This window comes from Falco biarmicus, chromosome 1, assembly GCF_023638135.1.
Source record: "Falco biarmicus isolate bFalBia1 chromosome 1, bFalBia1.pri, whole genome shotgun sequence".
Classification (NCBI taxonomy): Eukaryota; Metazoa; Chordata; class Aves; order Falconiformes; family Falconidae; genus Falco; species Falco biarmicus.
Genome location: NC_079288.1, coordinates 39,977,737 through 39,992,305, shown reverse-complemented (window position 1 = coordinate 39,992,305; position 14,569 = coordinate 39,977,737).

Sequence of the window (14,569 nt, the reverse complement as noted above, 5' to 3'; positions counted from 1 at the left end):
GAAATCAAGGAAAAAGGAATGTCTTTTTAGATACCACATGCTTTTAAAATCAGGGCAAGAAGGCTGTAAGGTATACCATTAGAGCCAGTGAGTGCAGCACGTATGGCTTCAAAGCTGCCCTTGCAGCACTGCATGCGTTTTTTCATCTGTGTCTGTAGAAAAGAGCAGTAAACAGTTCTAGTACAGCTAGATGTTTGAAATGGAGTTTGAAAAAGCCAAGTGAAGGTTAAGTAGGAAGCACTCATACAGCCAGTGGTAACTCTTAAATTGCCTGTTCTCTTGATCTAACGGAAATTTACATGGGGAAATGCAGAAGAGCTGTGCCCTGATCCACAGAGGTGTTGTGCTGTGTAAAACATCTCCAGACCACCTGAAGCATGACACAAAGGAAAAGCAGAAGGATCTGATGTAGCCACTGACCCTGTCAGCATTTGCTTCAGCCACCGGCAGCAGAGATGAGTGGGGCATGGTCATGTCCATGTGTATGAGCCCCATGGGCAGGCAACATGCCTCAAAGTATCCTTTAGTGGGAACAGCCCCTGGAGCCATTCCTCCAGACTGGTTGACTGGAGTGAGCAACCGGAGTTGCTGGGATCCCCCTGGGAGACATTTCTATCCAAATGCCAGAGAAATCTGCCCCACAGCAAGATTTCCGCTTTAACTCACCTGGTCGCCAGTGGAAGTGGCAGCGCGTGGACCCAAGGGCTCTCTCCAGGTCACTGGTGCCCTCTGCCGACCAGTTGGAGGAGGGTCAGCCTGACGGGAGCAGCGAAGGGGAGAGAGACCCCGGGCCTCTGCCAGCCCGTGTCGGAAGGCCGCAAACATCACGTACAGACCATCCCTTACCGCAGGAAACTCCTTCCCTTTCCCCAGTCTGACCGGGTACGTCAGGCAGCTGCACATCTGCCAAGGGACAACACGCTGGTTGTAAAATCACACATATGGGATGACTGTGCGTACCATTCTGAACCTCAGCATCCCTGTCGCTCCCAGCCCCTCTCCAGGGCTGGGCAGGAGGTATTTAAAAGATCACCAGCATCTGTGGGTTTGTCTTCAATGAGCAGCTGCCTCAGCACATACTGAAGTGTATCAACTCCTATATTCCTGCACTACAATGGGGCAGGGGAAGAGCAGCACAGCCCAGGAGCACTCTATTTGTTCTGAGTGAATGAGGGGATTATCTGACAGGCTAAACAAGTGCCCTGAAAGTTCAAGCAATGTCCAAATTCAGATGAAAACAAGTTATACTGCAGCCACTCTGATGGCATAAGATAAAGGGGCTGATGGCTTAAAGAAAAGGGCTCATTACACAGGAGAAGTGAAGGGTAAATTGCTCTTTTTATTTCCTGCTCATGTCAGCTGGTGATGAATTGGGAACACGGATCCCTGCTGAAGAGCTCCCGTGAGCCAACCGGCAGGCTAATTTGGGAGGTTCAGCTCCGCAGGGACCTCGGGCTGCTTTGTCCAGCAGCATGCCGCTCCAGACACCTGTGGGCTCAGATTTTCATCACAGGGTGGGTGAAGAAGCAGGAGGTGTCTGGGGACTGCTGCTATGACCGGCAGGGCAGCTTCCCCCAGGAGGGGATGAGGAGAGAGGAAGAGGGGCTCTTTGCTAATGGTGTGCCAGCCTTTGAACTTGGACCTTTCCTCTGGGGTAGGGAAAGGGCCAGTGCAGCAATATGCCAAGACCAATATGCTCTGCTCACTCTGGCCTGACTGATCTCAACATTTCTTTCCACCATTCAGACAAAATCTAAGTTCCAAAATTAGTTCTTATTTCCAGCAAGGCCTCTTTCTAAAGGGGCTCCTGCAAAAAGCAGTGTAAAGTAGTTTAAAACAAACAAGGCACAATTTCATCACAGGGCTGTAGTGCAATTACAGTGCAAATGACATCAGACACTTGCAAGACGTGTCTTCCTTCAGAAAAAGGCTTCCTGAAGCAAAGAGGATTTGATCTACAGCGCTCAGTACCAAGCTTGTGCAAGACAAAGAAAGCACCAAACTATACCTCTGAGGCCCAGAAATGAGATTACACATCCTACAGACAGAAAAGCTTACTGAGATTGTACTCAGATTTTAAGAAGGGTTCATGCATGCAAAGCTTTTCTGTTTTTCCTAGATTTAGCAGTGTATCTGAAAAAGGACGTTGATCATCCCTAGAAACCCAGCCTTCTTTGTCAAACTTTAGGATAGCATTATGTGGAATCAGAGAGGTGGGCTAGGTGATCCCTTTTAGTAACATTGGGATGCAAGGACATGGGGATACTCATCACTGGCAAGCTCACCTTCTTTTGATTTCCATACCTGCAGCATATGGCTGCTCTGGCCCAGTAAATTCAGTTGGAATTTACTGAATCAGCCATCCATGGAGTGACTGAGTGCTAGGAATGAAAACATGGTACTTGCTCCATACAAGTCTCAGAACAGAAGAAAACCTTACAGTTCATCTGACAGCATCTTTTCTCTCTTTGCCCTGCCCAGCACAAACCAGGCTAAAAAGGCCTTCCCAGAGCAAGGGTCTCCCTGCGAAGGGCAGAGTGGCTGCACAGTACTATTTCTGATATACACATGCTGTAAATAGCTGAAAAGAAAGAGAGTGGCATATGTGTTTGTGACAGAGCCAGTCTAGCAAGAGAAATTGCTGTAGCTTTGCCCTTGGCCTATCAGGGGTTTTTACAGAATAGAAACACTGCTCCTTTAGCACAGCTTCAGTGGAGACAGCACACAGATTTCATGCCCCACTAGCTCAGAACCAGCAGAGATGCTGGCATCCTTTCAGCTCCAGCCTGTCCCTGGAACTAACGGCTCAGAAGCAGCCAGAGCAGGCTCGGAGCACCTGCACTAGGGGGTTGTGAAAAACCCCACAGCCATGATGCTGTTTCCCACACAGGAAAGGGTGAACCAGCCCCTTCAGATCAGCCCACCACCCTCCAGCTTATGACAGGCTTAGGCCCTTGGCCGCCCACAGCAACATTATGTCCCCTTTGTTTGCTAGGGTGGTACTGGGCTGAAGAAGCACTTTCCCAAACCTGTCTTTGAGCCAGCTGACCTGGGTAACAGCCCTGCTTCCTTGCCTGCCTCATCGCACACATTCTGCGTGTAAAAGTGCATCATTTGCTGCATCCCACACTTTAGGTGCCAACAAGGAGAGCTGGCCTTGGTATCTGTTCTGCAGGCCCAGGAGGTGTGCACTGAAAGGCAACTGCTTTCAGGCTATGGGAACAACTCTATCAGGTCTCCATTAGAGAAGGCGATGACAGTCGCACTTATACAGGTGACTAGGTTTCACCTGTAAGAGACAGCCAGGAGGGTGCTTTAATGAACGACACACCAAGAAAAAGCACCTTCTCTTGGTTAACCTCTGCCCCCCTGGTCCTTGCCACCCACAATGAGCTAAGGATGTTCCCTGAGCCAGAACAACCAGTCCTGGTGGCAAGAGCTTGGCTTGCTGTCACAGAGCAAGGGCTAGATCTTGCAACAAATTGTGTTTTATAAAAGCACTTTCCCACTTGTTTTCCCTTTGGTGGCACTGCAGCACCTCCCCTTCCCAGGTGCCCTCTCCTGGACTAGACCTCAATTAACTCACAGCCTCAGGCTATAAATCAAGACAATAAAAGAGGCTGTAAAATAAACATGAACAGGTCTTCCCCTTTCCATTCAAATGTACTGAAGTGGCAAAGCCTTTTTCCAAGCCCAGCTTAGACGCCCTGTGCTTCACTGACCCCACAAGAAGGAATCCAATGTGCTCAGGTATTAATACAGGTGACCTGTTCACTGGGATGCAGGTAGCACTAAGAAGTGCCCCATGGCTTGGAGGTCAGCCTTAGGTCACTTCTCCAGAGTTTCCATAGGGTGGACAAATCTAATTTACAGCTCACAAGAGCCGGAAAAGACGATTTTAAAGATGGAGGTTAAATAAGCAATGTTGTTGTTTTTTACTATATGGCCTGGCCTACCAGAACACAAAGGCATACATTTTATCTAGCAGACCTACTTGACACCTCAAATAAGGAAGAAAAGTAGATCTTCATCCTCTGAGCCAAAATCTGCTCCAAGGGATGGCCATGGGGTCAGGAAAATTGGCTGCATGACACTATCAACACAAAGGACTAAATTCTGCTGTCAAAGCAGCAGCTGTGAGAACTGTGGCTTTTTTAAAAAATTTGCAGAGGAAGAGAACAGAGTGTCTATAAACCATCGTTATTTGTAGTGCTCCAGCGTCTAAAGCTTCCAGCTGAAAACAGGGCCACAACTTGCCAGGTGCTGTAAGCCAAAGTGAGAGAAACACCTTGTTCTGAAGTAGTGAAAATCCTTGCAAGCAAGAGGCGGAAAGGATGGTAAAGCAAGAAGAGCAAAGCTTTAGTCCAGTTCTCCTGGTCCACCCGTGGCCCTGTATTCTCTCATTGGACAATGGAGCAGGATACCCCCTCCAAAGGCTGTCGGGAACAGTCCCCCATAGTAAGATGACCAAACTTAGGGAAAGTTCTGCCTCGACCTCCTGCAGAGTTCAATCAACTTTCCACACCGCCCAGCAGCCTCACTCACCTGGTCTACAGAAGAGAAACCAGCTTTACTACCCTACATCACTGCCAGTTCCCTCCACGTTCCAGAGCCTACATCAAACTTTTATAGCTTTCAGAGCCATATCATGTATAGCCTATCAGAGCATTATCTACCTTCCTGGGTCAATAACACCAAAGTATCAGTAATTCCCCAAATCTTTGCACTACCACACCCTTTGGAAATCTTCCATCTCCCTTGTAGCTCATAATCCAGCCCCAGGGAGTATCTAACTCATAAGCATAACTCATAAGTTTTCTAGGAGCTAAATCCTCAGTATATTATCACAAAGGACTGGATGAGGCAACTGCAGCCCGTTTTCATTAGCAGAGGGTCCAAAGCCTATTCAGAAGAACTGAGCTGCTCCTTGCACTAGGAAGTGAGTGAGCACATGTGTACACATCTGTAGTGGAACAAAAGGGTTAAAATCCTTAGGTCTGTCCTTTTGTGGCCACTCCTCCTGTGTTGATTGTAGGTTTGCAAATAAGTGTTCATTCAGAGAAGCAGGTGAGACATCTTTAGAGTCATGAGATGGATCCGAAGATACAGAAAAAAGAGTTCGAGAGGAGGAAAAAAGCTGAAGGGGACTGAAATCTTCCTTCAAGTCTTTGTCCCTCCTCTGTAAATGGGGAGCTACGACAATGCTCCTGTAGTTTGTCCAGTTAATTATAGAACAATACAAGGAGGAGAGCTGTGATGGATTGGTGATTTACAAGATAGGGGTGTGAGAGCCAGAGAATGGTAATTACACGAGCGCTTCCACGCTGCCTATACAACTGACCGACTAACAAAAAAGAATCCCTCGTATCTGCCTTCCCCTCTCTGATAAGAGCCGAATGCCACACAGGCCCAAGTAAACAGCACAGTTTGGCTTCACTCAATCTCAAGAGGATGCCCGTTGTTCTTTCCCCCACCCCACTCCTGGAAAGGCACCTACAGAGAAGGCACCGGTACTGGCAACTGCTCACCTTCGCTGCAGGGAGTGGATGCCCAGGGCAGAGATAAGAATCACTGAAGCAAGGCCACAGGCAGGGGACAATGGCAAGGCTTGGGCCACAAAACCATCCATCACATGGGAAACAAAGCTGTTGTCAGCAGGGATGGCTGCATCCTCCAGGCATGTCAGTTGTCGAGTGAGTTGGATGACAGACCTGTCAAGGACTGATGAGGCCTCCAGGGAGATGCCAAGATGAGAAGAAAGGCCATACAGCAACTGTCATGATCCCACACTGATGCCAGGAACGGCCACGGTGCTTCACAGATTCCTTCCAGGTGAAGAAAAAGTAAATCTCTTTATATCAGGCTTCACTTCTCTTAATTGAAAGTTTTCTTCAGTAGCAGATGATGCAGGACATTTCCTTGACACAAAGAAATATTGCAACTGCACAAAATAAAGCCCTTTACATATTCTGACCAAAAGATCCAGGCTCAAAATATTCAGGGATTTTTTTTTTTCACCCTCTTTTCTCAACAGTGTGGAGCCTTTCCCTAGTTAAGAGTTTTTTAACACTGAGCACACACGCAAGAAACACCACGTGCCTTACAGTTCAGCCTGTATCTTCCGGCTCTGTGACTGGCAACTAAGTGATACAAGCTTTGCTGCAGTTACTCCATTAAAAATGGAAGACCACAGCAGGGCACTAACTGCTCCACAAAAGGGTTGCAAAGGAAGAGATCTGTTAGGTGGTACAGATGTCAGTCTTTACTGTCAGGCACATCCCACGCCGTTACTTAAGGCTTGCCTCAGAAATAGTTTTTCTGATGAGCCCCTTCAGTGGCTACTGTTATTACAGACTAACATAGTAGCTCAGTTTGAGTTCCCGACCCACTCCAGCCTAACTGCCCCATGTAGACAAGCCCTTGCACAAGTAGCTTCTTGCATCTGTAGTTCCACCAAATCATCCACCTTGAGGGAAGAAGCCAATTTCCAGCAGGTCTGGCTTCCACATGAAAGTAATACCAGAACAGCCTTTCTAAGTTCAGTTTCAGTACTGGCCAGAAAACAGGAATGAAACACATGTTTCTGATCATTTCAGAAGCTCCAAAAGAAGTTTGATTCAGAGAATGGGCAAGAGTTTGAAGGGAAGAGGGGAAACACATGTCCTGTTTGAAGTGTAAGGTCTCATTTTTTTATTAAGCCATCTTAGCCTCTCTTAACACTTGGATGTGAAGTGTCAGCCCAGGGCAATGTGCAGAGTAGCTCATGATGCAGATATTAGAAGTTAAAGACATCCCAGAGCTTGGAAACTGCTGAATCCAGCAACATGGTCTGAGCTCATTATAAAGAAAAGTTAAAGTGGAGATAATCAGACTCACAAATATAAAGAATTACAGTGGGGTACATCTTGAATTATGAGCTGCTCTCTCTCCTTTCTTTCTTCTCATTGCAGCTCCTGGGACTTTCCTTCTCTGTGTCATGTTTGGTGACTTTTTGCTTATTTTTCTGCAGTTGGGAGAGATGCCACAAACCTGGAGCTGGGCCCTTCCACCCATTAATCAAAAGCTACAAGTGCTCTGCAGGGAGACAAAACCTCTGTGTGTTTTCTCTGATATTTCTGGAGCACGGCATGGAGGGCTGGGGGGGGCTGGGCCAAGGACCCCTAGTTAGATTAACATTTTATTCAGAGACCTATTAATCAAAGTCAGAAGTGGCATGAAGCAGCACCAAGGGAGAAAAATAGCTGGACAATCAGGGCCCTTTCAAAAAAAAAAAAAAACCAACCAAAAAAAATGCACCCTCTCAGCTTGTCCTGATTTACTGCAGCTCACTCACAGAATTAGATGGGTGAGGGGGGATTTGCAGCCTCTATCCAAACAGGAGTGGACCATACAGGTAAATTCTGGCTTTTTTCACATTAAGCAAACAACTCTCCGTATCCTGCCCCCAGCACCAGTGAAAAAGGTCCCTATCTTTCTTTCTCCAGAGCATAACACGCTTTCATGCAAGCTTATACTTTTTAATTATTATTTTTGGAAGACATCATGATTAGACTTCTTTTTCTTTACAAGGAAAGACAGGCTCAGTTAACAGGAACAGGTCTGGCCAGCGTTCTGCTTGATCAGGGCCTTTTGGAAGGGAGCATTTTGCCTCACAGGGGAGGCGATAAATAGCCTTATAGAGCATGATACCAGCGGGAGTCAGGCATGTAGGTGTTGGGAGACTGAACAACTCAGTATTTGTTCCCACCAGCACTAACCCATCACGAAACGAAGCACAGTGACACAGGTGGTATGAGCCCCAAAACACACAGCTGCACCAGGCACAGTGCAAAAGGGGCATTTTGTTTTAAGATAAAGATCAGCCAGGGAAGAATTCAATACTGATCTCTACAGTTTGCCCCAAGAACTCAGCTGCTGGAGTCCAGCATGTTTCAGTGAGAGTCCAGTCAATCCTTGACTTCTGCCTGCACGGGCTGTTTGGAGAATGGCATCTCAAGGACCTCTGAAACCTCAAGGCACAGAAAGGAATTGGGCCCCATGACCCAAAAGGGTAACACCATTAAGAACATTATTTTGCAGGGGTTTGGCCAGTAGTACCATATACACTGAACAGAGCCCAGAGGAAAAGCTTGTGCTTTCCTCTGAGGGTGGGGCAAGCCTGCTGGAAGAGAAAGGACAAGGATTAAGCTGGAGAACAACATTATGACCAGTCACGTCGAGCAGTTCCTAGGAAACTATGGCAGCTGCCTTATACAAAGACTGCTTTCCAGCAAGGAAGAAGAGACCTGGCTCTTTCTCAGAGAAGACGGGGAAAGTTGCACATGTGCATCCTCTGCCCAAGAAGAGCCAAGTCATCTCCAGAAGCTTTGGGTTGGTTTTCTCCCATGGTGAGTTCCTGGAAGCTGCTGACAGCAAGGAGACTTGGGGAACTTGATCCCTTCTCTCTTCCCCAGGCTTCTGCCCCCTCCAATCTCAAAACACAAGTATATGGAGGAAGAAATGGATTTTTCTTGTAGATATGCAAGACGCCAGGCAAAGAGAAGCTTGTGGAATGCACAGCCCAATGGATCTAGTTTCCCAGAAAGACTGGCCTGGCCTTAGCAGAAGGTTAATTAGCTCTGGCAGCTGAGGGCTGGAAAACATCCACTTCATGCACTGGAGTGCCTGTCCACGGGTGAAGAGAGGGCCAGGCAAACCAGAGGGGCAAAGGTCCATCTGCAGACATGTATGAAAAGCTTGGCTGGGCTTATGCCTGGGTCCTGTGGGAGGAACACAAGAAAGATTTAGCCAATTGCTATAGTCAGAGCAAGGTCTTGTGGGTGCAAGGGGAGAACAACAAAACCACAAAAAAGTTAGAAAAACACAGCCATGCCGGGCGTAGGTGGAGACACATTATCTTATGGGGCAGGCATGCACTCTGCACTCCCTTCTCTGAGCATCACAAGTGCCTTTGCATCTCAGCCTCCAGGAAAAATGGGAGGACTTGAAGACACATCCCTCAGTGGGTGTTGTGGTTCACAAATCAGGGAGTCCAGTGCATCACTGTGGCACAGCAGAGAGAATTTAAGTTACACCAGGACCACTCAGACCTGATGAAAGCAGGATTTGGCTTCCCTTACACACTGAAAGAGGACACTGTCCCATATTGTGCACACTTAAGTGAAGTGTGTTTGGGACTGGAGACCTCTGTTCCCACTGCTAGTTCTGCACCTTGCCAGACTGCAGGATACATTTCATGCTCAACAAGACCAAAGTTAAGAGAGATGTCTTCCCAGTGCAGCAGCTCCCAACTGCATCACACATGAAAAAATGCCCTTGTTCCCCATGATTCCTGTAACACCCAGAATTTGAATATTTTGAGAAGACTCATGGCAGCATTTTATAAGACTTTGGTGAGGTCACAGAAGGTGCCCATCTAAGCACAGAACCTGCAGACAGACAGTGCCCTCAAGACCCTGGGGTCAGCCTGTAACACCAACTCTTCCAGTCTCAGACTTAATGAAACCTAGAGGGAACTTGATGATTAACTTAACCATGAAGAACAGGGGAACACAGTCCCTCTTCTACAGTGTGCAAATTATTGAGAAGCAAGGAAGAGCTACATGCCAGACAGCCACCTTGGGTCCTGCATCCTTCCCTCCCACTTCCCAGGCAGCCAGTGTGAGATGCAGGGATGTTCAATCCCAGCTTTGCTGCTGATGTGCTTGGTGAAAGCAGTCATGTTCCAAAACTTTCCCTGCTTTAGTTTCTTCGTCTTTGCAATAGGTGTAGCAACTGGTATCCAGCTTGGCAAATTCTTCTGTTGATAAGAAGTATATGAGACAGATTATTTTTTTTTTACCATTTTTACCAAGTATGCTTCCCACACTTCCTAAAACAACAGGTTCATCACAAACTAGGTAAAAGGATGAACAGTGCCTGGAGCTATTTAAAGTGTGCCACTGTCCAAGAGGTAGCAAACCAAATCTTCTATACTGTGTTAGGATGGAATAAGCAGGAACTGGGGAGCTTACAAATCTGCTTGGCGTAGCAAAAGGAGGGTGAGACATTAACACAGAATTTCTGTGATTCCTTGGCTTGCTACTCAAGATAAGTATCATAGTCTTAAATATTTGAGGGAAATACTAAACCTAAACAAAGTAAAGTAAGGTTCAAGCTGAATTGTTTGCAAAGAATCGGGAAGGAAAAGAACAGGAATAGAGGCCAGGAGGCATTGGACAAGCCAAGGAAAACATTTTTAGAACACCATGCCACTTAGTGCAGTCAAATGTATTTCAAAAGCAAAGAAATAGATTTTCAGAAGTTATTGCATAGCCAAGCAGTAGGCAGGAGGTATATCCTTGCCCCTGCTTTGAATCACAGATACACCCTCTCCTTCTGCCCAGCATTTTTCACTCAGAAATCTCAAAGCACTTACAGATGTTCAAACTTAGCATACTTCCGAGATTAACTTTCTAGGTTAAGTTTCATGATAACTCTACTCAATAAAATGAACTTCAGCCTCTTCATTTTGCTCATGAAGTCCCTACAAAAGCTGCTTGGCTGTGAAGCTACAGGGTGCCTCATGGCAGCCCACAAGTTCTACTGTTTTTCTCTCCACTGCAAGCTTAAGTACAGCAGCTCCAATATATTTTATGTTTTATGTACAGCTTGGCATGCAGCAACTCCAACAGAAGAGCCTGCCTTTCCTGCCGTGCTGGACTCTGAACCAGGGCTGGATTAGCCAGAAAGGTAGGAGAGCCGGGCAGCAGGAGCACAAAGCCAGCGCCAAGACAGGCAAGGAAACCCTGGCATTCCTCTCTGAGCTTGTAACCAGATCCTCCCTCCTCTGTTATTCTTGCCACTCACTCTCCATCTGTAGGAGCTGCTGAGGATACAACTAGGCCAGCTCAGGAGGCAACAACTGCTTCAGCATTTATAAATACTCAGTAATTGACCCAGATCAAGCTCCTTGTTGCCAGGAAACTGCCCATCAGGTCTAGCTCCTTTTCTCTGCTCACTCCTCGTTTTCCTGGTTGTGTGCACAGACTTCATCCTGAGGGTTGTCTGCTGTCAGCTTGCTTTAAGTTTCAGTAGCACTGGTGCTAAACTCTGTAGTGAGGTTCCTCCTCCCTAGCTGAGTGAGGAAACCTTTTCCAGGGAGCTCACAACAGCAAATGAACAGCCAGCAGTGGAATGCTCCCACACGCCTGCCAGGAACCTCTTCATCTTTGCAGCACTCAGCTGAGACCTTCCTTGCTCAGGGAAGCCAAGGGGAAAGAACTCTGAGGACAGCTTAACGTTGGCCACCCTGGGCAACTAGTGGCGATGCCCCAGCCATGATGCCGTCCAGCAACCCTTGTGAACTCCCTGTGGCATTAGTCCAACCCTGCAACCGCCAGGTGGAGAAAAGCCTGTCTCATTTGATACGGAGAACACTGGTGAGTCCACTCAGGGCCCAAGGATTCAGAAATGCTCCAGAGAAGGGTACAAGATAGTGCCCCATACTGTAGTAAGTTATCTCTTCTAATGAGTGGTCATTAAAACCATGGCAGTTTACACAAGGCTTCTGACTTTATCAGCAGTTCCACAAAACCTCTCAGCTTCACACGCTTCTTGCGCTGGATACAGATGCCCATCTCCATACCAGCCTACTTCAGCACTGAGTTAACTTATGCCCTGCTGGTGCCAATGCACAGGGATGCAGGGATCTGGCAAGGTGCAGTGGTCAACTGGGCTCAGCTTTGCATCCCACCCGCTTCCCCCATCAGCCGCCAGAATACAGCCTGAGGAGACATCAACCCAGCACCTCTGGGGCTGCAGCCTGCTCACAAGGGGCAGCTAGCCCAAGGCCCTTAACTGCATTAACACCAGGCCATCCCTGTGCTAGATCAGCTGTCGGGATCCCTGCTTGCTCCTTTCCCTTCCAAGCAAGAGGCTGCCTCATGCCCTGCCCTGCCCTCCTACCCAGCAAAAGCTCCCGTTTGATATACACTCCAGCTGCTTCCCAACAGAGATGATGTTCCCTCTCTGACTGACATATCCTTTGAAATAAGAGAAACACAGCAGGCGCTGGACTCCCAGTGTGTCAACACAAGCAGCTCAGCACTTCCAGGGGTCCTGGGAGCCTTCCCAAGACCTGCTGGACTGCTGTGGTTAATAAACTGTCAGCCTCCAAGCAACAAAAGCCTGCTGCTTTCCAGGGGAGAAGCCCCAAATGCTGTCAGTCCTGCACTGCTTCCATCAGGTGGATCCACTTGCACAGCAAAGCAAAGATAAAGTTGTATCATAGGCAGGATCCAGCCCCTTAAAGGAAGATTTATGAAGCTTGGCTCCACATGGGACCAGAAGCCACCTCTCCTCAACCGCAGCAGCCCACTAGGCCATGAGGTAGGTCCCTGGTAGTCTAACTAACAAAGATTGTTTACCCCATTCTCCCCTTTCTGTTCCTCTTCAGTCTCACCACACACAATGAAAGACACTTCAGCAGACAGACCCTCTTGACTGCGCAAGATACAAAGCTGGTGGAAACTATTCAGTGAATTATTATTTTAATATGAAATCCCCAACTTGGCAAGACCAAGGAACAGTTGGTATAAGTATCTATTTTTAAAACATGGATTAAAAATACATATATAAGTCAGTGGACTTGCTTAGATGTCTGTTTTCCAGTTCACAAATACCAAAGCTCCAATTTTTGGATTAGAGTAACTTTTCATTTAGAAAGTCAAGTGGGTTGCTGGTAGGCAGGAGGGTAAGCATGAAGATGAATGCACCAGTTGTATGCCCTGGGTTTCAGCTGAATCATTTCCAAGACAGACTTTTTCCCCCCCTATCTAAGATGGGAAACATCTGAGATAATTTCCCATCCCACACAGATTTCACAATTTCCCATCCCTGGGAACATAAAGTGCCTAGCACATGGGGCCCCACAGAAATCTACAGATAAAGGCAAGGAAAGGTAGGAATGCTGGAAACTCACAAACAGGGATTGAAATTACATGCTAATTTTTCCACAGCTAATTAAGCACTGAAACAAGTTTAGGGGATACAGTACCCAACTTTCATCCCAATTTTCTCTCATTTTGACAGGGCTCAGATGCTTTTGTACATGCTCTGTATTCTACTGTACATAACTAATGTTACACTACCAAGACATGCATAATCAAGGGCTCTTGCCCCACAGCTGTGCTTTCCTGCACTGGATCTCACAAAACAAAAGGTTCATCTTGGCAGTTTGTGTGCACAGCCTCGCACGTTCTCCAAAGGCTCCTTCAGTGAACCCTGGCTTTACTGAAGTCAATGGCAGAACAGAGCAGGGCTAGGATTTCACTGCACTGCCTTCAAGTTACACACATTTTCAGATGTTGCACCTCCACATCATTTCCCCCCGCCATCTATAACAGAGAAATAGGGCACTGGTTTATTGCAACACACAGCAACTTACCCAAAGTGTGACTTCTCCCAGAGTGCGACCACCACCACATAGTTCAAACCACACTGCACTTAATGCTGAGCCTTCTCTCAGATCTACACACAAAAATGTATCTCATAATATATATTCAAATTACAGACAATGCAATTCCCATTCTCTCCATCTTTACCTTATGTAAACACATCTCTTTTCCTCCTCTCTGTGTGCCTCACTCACTCCATACAGAAATAGAAAACATGACAGTACTTTTTTGGCTCAGGTCAAAACCAGCAATGGACAGATTAAAACACTATCTGAAGCACTGTAGGAAACTGCAGGGGAATTTACACACTGAAATTCAGACACTGAACTTGGAGGGAGTTTCCCTTCATTTAGAAGTAGGCAGCACAGAAATGACAATACTGCTTCTTGCACACTTCAAGTCTCAGGCAAAGAGGAAATGCAGGAAAGAGATCATTAAAATATTATTCTTGATGGATAGTGGCAGAGGGGATGAGAGGAGAGAAAGTGATCAAGAACACCAATGTCTTGTTTTCAAAGCCTTCTGTACTGGATCACCAAATCCATCAGTTTGATGGTTTTGGTGCAGCTCAGCTGGCAAAGGACCAAACATGGGAAAGCAGCAAGTGCTATTTTATGTACAATTTGAGAAATACTGACAGCACTGGGAAGGGTGAGGAAGAGCAGGTACCAACAGAACAGGCAGCAGTTCACAGCAGAGCTGGGGATGAGGCAAGAAGGACGGGACGACGCCAGCTTTGGTTGGAAGTGAACAGCCAGCCTAGGGTGGAGGCTTTAGGCTGGACCTGGAGAAAAGCATTACAAGGCAGAAAAACATGTACTGCTGTGCAGGGAAACTGTTCTCTGCTTCATAAGTTTTAATGCAGATAATCTTGCTGCACCACATGGGAATCTATGAAAACTACATATGAAGCCCAAGTCCCACTGACTGTCATTTTGTCTCATGTCCCCATGGAACAAAGATGTCATGCTTTACCTCCCTTCTCTCTCCATGAGATCTATATGAAGAGCAGCTGATCTAATATGAAGATTCACCTGAGAAAGGTACAAAACAGCCTGGGGAAAAGCCTTCATTTTACCAGGAGGTTCATTCACAGAGATCACGACACAGCACATAAGGGGGGCATTGTTTCT